Here is a 6,864-nt window from a genome sequence, read left to right as displayed (position 1 = left end):
CTATATCGTTATCTTCAAAGAACATTTTAACTAATAATCTAATTATAAGTATAAGAATTGTGCACCCGACAAGGAATCTTTATTAGAAACTGAAATACATTATATGGTTAGTAGTTTAATTCTAACAGTAATGCCTTCTCCATCATGAGACTCAATATTGCACAGTATTCTAGATGTTTTATTCCAGCTGTGACAAGATGTGGAATGATCTTCCTAATTCAGTAGTTGAATCGGTGGAACTTCAAAAGTTCAAACTTATAGTAAATATTTTTATATTGAACGGGCTGACGTCATAAGTCATAAGTTTATATGATTATGAAAGAGCTGTTTTAATGCTGTTCATCATCATCATCTCCTCACTGGGATATTTTTTCCTTGTTAGAGTCCTTGAGCTTATAGCACCCTGCTTTTCCAACTAGGATTGTAGTATAATAATAATAATAATAATAATAATAATAATAATAATAATAATAATAATAATAATAATAATAATAATGTTCATCTAGGTAATTCGTTATAAAAAAACAATGTTTCTATTTATTTTCTTTTTATATATCCCAAGTTTCTTATGCTGTTTTTCTTTCCAACCACCTTAAACTCGGTTTTATTTTCATTTAATCTTAGTTGTTTGATTTTGTACCGTTTTGCAAATAGTTTGAACTTCGTTCCACGCCCTTGTAGTACTTTTGATAGACCAATAACATAGATACGGAAGAAGATTGGGCCCTGTGCACTCCCCTGAAGTACCCCTCTGTTTAATGATTCATATGATAAGAGTTTCCAATTTGTACACATTAATTTCTGACTACTTAGTCTTTTAGGTATTCAAAAGCTTTATCTTCAATTTAGGAAACGATATAATAACTTATTTATGCCTGTTTCTGCTTTGCTGGTCTTTCTCTTATTATCATCATTATCTCCTCCCACGCCTATTGACGCCAAGGGCCTCAGTTATATTTCGCCAGTAGTCTCTATCTTGAGCTTTTAAATCAATACTTTTCATAGTCCTCAGCCATTTAGGCCTGGGTCTTCCAACTCTTCTAGTGCCTTGTGGAGCCCAGTTGAAAGTTTTGTGAACTAATTTCTCTTGGGGAGTGTGAAGAGCATGCCCAAACCATCTCCATCTACCCCTCACCATGGTCTCATCCCCATATGGCACTCGAGTAATCTCTCTTATAGTTTCATTTCTAATCCTGTCCAGCCATTTCTTTTATATACCCTTTTCCCTCAGTCTGTAATTATATTGGTATTGGTACTTTGCAGTTTTGTATTCTACTCATGTACTTTCAGTTTTTAACCAATTCCCCTCTCTCTCTCTCTCTCTCTCTCTCTCTCTCTCTCTCTCTCTCTCTCTCTCTCTCTCTCTCTCTCTCTCTCTCTCTCTCTCTCATCAAACTAAGGAGATCAGTCTTTAGCAATGATAGTCTTTTCCATCAGCGGACACACTTTGGTTGTCATGATCACAGGGAATATTGATAGAATTATTTATTTTCTTTGTATCTTATTCAAGGAGAGAAGTTTTATTTGTCTGAAGTTTATTTTCTTCACCACTGCGTGTTTCTGTAGAAGAAATCTAATCGTAATAAGTTTGTTCACTGGAGAGATAGCGCAATAGGCCTACTCTTCTACATTTATAACAGAGAAAATGTTAAACTAGGTCAAAGTAGTTGCACAGTAAACATTATTACTAATTGATATGATTCCAATAACTCGCTAAGTGCTGAAGCATCAAGATTTGATGCGTCATCCATCCAAAGATTGAAGTCTTTACAGATAACTAATACATTTTTTCACATTATAATCATATCAATGAGTATGCCTATATTGAATTCTTCAATTAAAGAAGATGCTAGTAATTGTTTTTGGAGGTTTGTAAACTGCTACAATAGGTTTTTTTTTTTTTTTTTTTTTTTTTTTTTTGCATAAAGTTAAGTTCTATATATTCAAAGCTTAAAACTAGTTCTTTATAACATCTTGAGATTTAACCAAGTTTCAGTTAATGCTAGTATGTCAAAATATTTCTTTTTTGTCAATTATCGAATTTTAATAGTTTTATTACCTACAGCTTGTATATTTACATAGCCACAGTTTATGACATCCTAAGTATCCATAGTCAGTATTTTCTATTAGTCTCTTCAATTCCAAATCAAGCTTTGTAATGTCTTGAATTCACTGTAGTCATTTTTTTTAACTTGGTGATATTTATAAATTTTTATCTGCTGTGAATTGCATTCCTTGGTGGAGTTTTTTTTTTTCTGAACATTTCCCGCACACTTTATTATCAGTCTTAAACTTGCCATACCTTTGACAATGGTAGCAGGCAGAGTATATATATATATATATATATATATATATATATATATATATATATATATATATATATATATATATATGTATAGGTATTCCTCTAGTACCTATCACGTATGTCATAAGTACCCCATCGCAACATAACTTTGTTAACTTTATCATGACTAGCCTTCTGAACTAAAGGATCATAGTTCAACAAGTAGTGAGCAGTCCCACCTGCATGCACTTTTCTTGGATACTAGACTTAAACGGGGTTTAGCCTACACAGTCGAACCTGCTTGTCAAACGGTTCGAAGAGGTTTAGCCAGCCACAAATGGTTTGTGGACAACGAAGCCCCGCCCACAAAAGTCAGGGGAGAACAGACTTCCTTCGAACCATTCAATGAACGTGTTCGACAACCAAATACCCCGTTCAAACGTTCGAACATTACTTTAAACTCTTCTCTCTCGAACCGAGTTCAACGAACCGTTCTATATTTGAATATGGTCCAAGCAATGATTTATTTGAATCAAAGAATTTAATAATTCATCTTCACCATTGTAGGCTATACATTGCATATCATTATTTTGGGTTTTAGTTTTCCCAATTTCCTCGTCTCCGTAACAATGGTTTGAACTTTGAATCTTGTTTGCTGTTTCTTCTCAGGTCTTTTCATCAGCAAAGTTTACAACAACATTTCCATTGGAAGTTGACCTCGTATTAAGAATTGATATATCCTTAAGTGCATCTTCAACCTCATTTTCCTTGTCAGTGATTTTAGCTGATGCTTTAGTTAATTCAATTTTATTAAAGTCGTCGGCCTATGTTATTTTCTAATTTTTGGGGTAGTGGTCCATCAGTGTTTGAAGTGTTAACTTAATTGATTCCATATTCTTCGCTTGATTGTATTATTATTATTATTATTATTATTATTATTATTATTATTATTATTATTATTATTATTATTATTATTATTATTATTATTATTCACCAAGCTACAACCCTAGTTGGAAAAGCAGGATGCTATAAGGCAGCTCTGGGGCTCCAAAAGGAAACATAACTAAGTGAGGAAAGGAAACAAGGAAATAAAAGAAGTAATTAATATTTGAAATAAAATATTTTAAGAACAGTAACAAGACTAAAATAAATAATTCATATATAAACTATAAAAACTGTAACAAAATAAGAGGAAGAGAAATAAGATAGAATAGAGTACCCGAGTGTACCTTCAAGCAAGACAGAGGACACCATGATACAGAGGCTAAGGCACTACCCAAGACTAGAGAACAAAGATTTGATTCTGGAGTTTCCTTCTTCTAGAAGAGCTGCTTACCATAGCTAGAGAGTCTCTTCGACCCTTACCAAGAGGAAAGTAACCACTGAATATTTACAGTGCAATAGTTAACCGCTTGGGTGAAGAAGAATTGTTTGGTGATCTCAGTGTTGTCAGGTGTATGAGAACAGAGGAGGACATGTAAAGAATAGGCCTGACTATTCGATGTATGTGTAGGCAAAGGGAAAATGAACCGTAACCAGAGAGAAGGGTCCAATGTAGTACCGTCTGGCCAAAGGACCCAATAACTTTCTAGATTGAAAAGGAAGGTAAAATCCAAAAGATAAAATAGATTTAGCAGAATTATTTAAAACTAAAAAACCAAACCCAAAACATTCGTAAACACAAGCAGACTAAAATTGAGGAAACACTAAAGAAAGGGAGAAGCATCAAATTGATGAAAGTAAGTCTTGGAACAGTGCGCCAACAGATGTTTGCTTAAAAGGATGGAAATTTAAATATCATCAACAGAAGAGATGGAGGGATAAAAAATGGCCAAGTATACCTATATAATAAAAATAGGCAAAGCAACAGAAGATGGCCTAACAATTGATTTAATAATACATGGAGGAGATTTCATAGTAGTAAAACTAGCTTAACTTTACACAAAATGTCTGCAAGAAAGCTCTATACATACATCTTGGAAATATTTTATCACTATACTAATTTGCAAAAAAATGGCAAGACATTATAGAACTGAAAAATTATTGCCCAATAAGCTTACTCTCCATAATATATAAAATATTTACAAAGATCATATTGGCCCCAATAAAAAGAAAGCTAGATTCTATTCAACCAAGGGAGCAGGTAGGCTTTAGAAGTGGGTATTTAACAACTGACTATATCCCAGTAACTAACCTGCTAATAGATAAATCAACAAAGTATGACAAACCACTATGTATAGGTAGACTATGAGAAAGCTTTTGATTATGTCAACACCTCAGCAGTAATGAAAGCTTTCCAAAGACAAAGAAAACATGAATCTTATGTTAGAAAACTGGAAGATATCTATACAGGAAGTACAGCAATCCTAAAGCTACCTAAAGATAGTGAGAAAATTCTCATTAAGATAGGAATTAGACAGGGAGACTCTATCTCTCCTAAATTATCCACAGTATGCCTAGAAGTTTTTAAACATTAAGATTGGGGAATATAGGAATTGATATCAGTAGGGAATGCCTTCACAACTTAAGATTCACAGATGAAATAGTTGTGTTCAGTGAATCATGTGAGGAATTACATAAGATGAGAGAAGATGTTAATAGAGAAAGCAAAAATGTAGGACTGAATATGAATATGAGTAAATTCCCGCTCTCTCTAAAAAGAAAAGTATTTAATTGCATAGCCCTACCAGTTTTAACTTATGCTTCAGAAACATGGAGCCTTCCTAAAGCCTTGGATTAGAACATAAGCTAGTTACAGCCCAGAGAGCTATGGAAAGAATGATGACGGGAATAACACTAAGAGACAGAAAAAGAGCAACATGGATACAAAGTCAAACTAAAGTAGAGGATATTCTAACATGTAAAAAAAGAAATAGACATGTACAGGGCATTTAATGAGAATGAAAAATAATAGATTGACAAGAAAATAACGGAATGGGTCCCTAGATATTGCAAACGAAGCAGGGGAAGGAAGAGAAGACGGTGGATTGACGAACCAAGAAAGTTTGCGGGAGTGGATTGGTATAGAAAGACCATAAACAGACGGGAGGGGAAGACCACGTCTGAGGCCTTTGTTCTGCAATGAACTATTATTATTATTATAATTGTTATTATTATTATTATTATTTGCTAAGCAACAACCCTAGTTGGTAGAGTAGGATGGCATAAGCCCAAGGGCTCCAACAGGGAAAACAGCCCAGTGATGAAAGGAAATGAGGAAATAAACTACAAGAGAAGTTTAAGAACAATAACAACATTAAAATAAATCTTTCATATTTTAACTATAAACCTCCAAAATAAGAAGAGGAAGAGAAATCGGATAGAATAGTGTGCCCGAACGTACTCTCAAGCAAGAGGTCTCCAACCCAAGACAGTGGAAGACCATGGTATAGAGGCTATGGCACTACCCAAGACTAGAGAACAATGGTTTGATTTTGGAGTGTCCTCCTAGATGAGCTGATTACCATAGCTAAAGAGTCTCTTCTACCCTTACCAAGAGGAAAGTAGCCACTGAACGATTACAGTGCAATAATTAAGCCCTTGAGCGAAGAAAAATTGTTTGGTAATTTCAGTGTTGTCAGGTGTATGAGGACAGAGGAGAATGTGGAAAGAATAGGCCAAACTATTCGGTGCATGTGTAGGCAAAAATAAAATGAGCCGTAACCAGAGAGAGGGATCTAATGCAGTACTGTCTGGCCATTCAAAGTACCCATAAGGGTTGTGGTGGCCTGGTGGTAGCATCCTTGCCTCGTGATTGCCAGACTGGGGTTCAAGTTCCGCTCAAACTTGTTAGTTCATTTGGTAGCTGCAACCTCATCGTACTTGTGAGCTAAGGATAGGGGTTTTGGGGGAGCCTATAGATCTATCTGCTGAGCCATTGCCTGGCCCTCCTTTGTCCTAGCTTGGGTGGAGAGGGGGCTTGAGCGCTGATCAGTCTCTAGGGCATTGTTCTGTTTGATAGGGTAATGTCACTGTCCCTTGCCTCTGCCATTCAGTATCTCTTTTATTGCTTCATTTCAAAATGTCCTGCCATTCAACTTCCAAATTTTCTTCTGAGGCTTTTGTTCTCGAATTACAAAATCTGTTTGATATTGTTTCATTGTCATACCACGACTCATATTATATATATATATATATATATATATATATATATATATATATATATATATATATATATATATATATATATATATATATGAAATGTCTTGGAAGCTGGGTACTTTATCGCACAGAGCTTAGGCCTATAAACAATCCAAATTAGTAAGCGCGAAGGACGCTAAATAATGCCAAAGGAAACATTCTTATTGGGAGGAATTCTCTTCTCTCTCTCTCTCTCTCTCTCTCTCTCTCTCTCTCTCTCTCTCTCTCTCTCTCTCTCCTCTCTCTCTCTCTCTCTCTCTCTCTCTCTCTTCGTGCGTGTGTGTAAGATTTAATGATTACTGGATATCCAAATTATAGAGTTGTTATAGGTTTCTTATGATGTCCCCATGACTAGCTTTCATATTACAACACGCAGACACGGGTGTCTGCCTTTTTATTAATCTCTCTCTCTCTCTCTCTCTCTCTCTCTCTCTCTCTCT

The sequence above is a fragment of the Palaemon carinicauda genome, chromosome 32 (genome assembly GCF_036898095.1).
Source record: "Palaemon carinicauda isolate YSFRI2023 chromosome 32, ASM3689809v2, whole genome shotgun sequence".
Taxonomy (NCBI): Eukaryota; Metazoa; Arthropoda; class Malacostraca; order Decapoda; family Palaemonidae; genus Palaemon; species Palaemon carinicauda.
Note: the sequence above shows the minus strand (reverse complement) of the source record.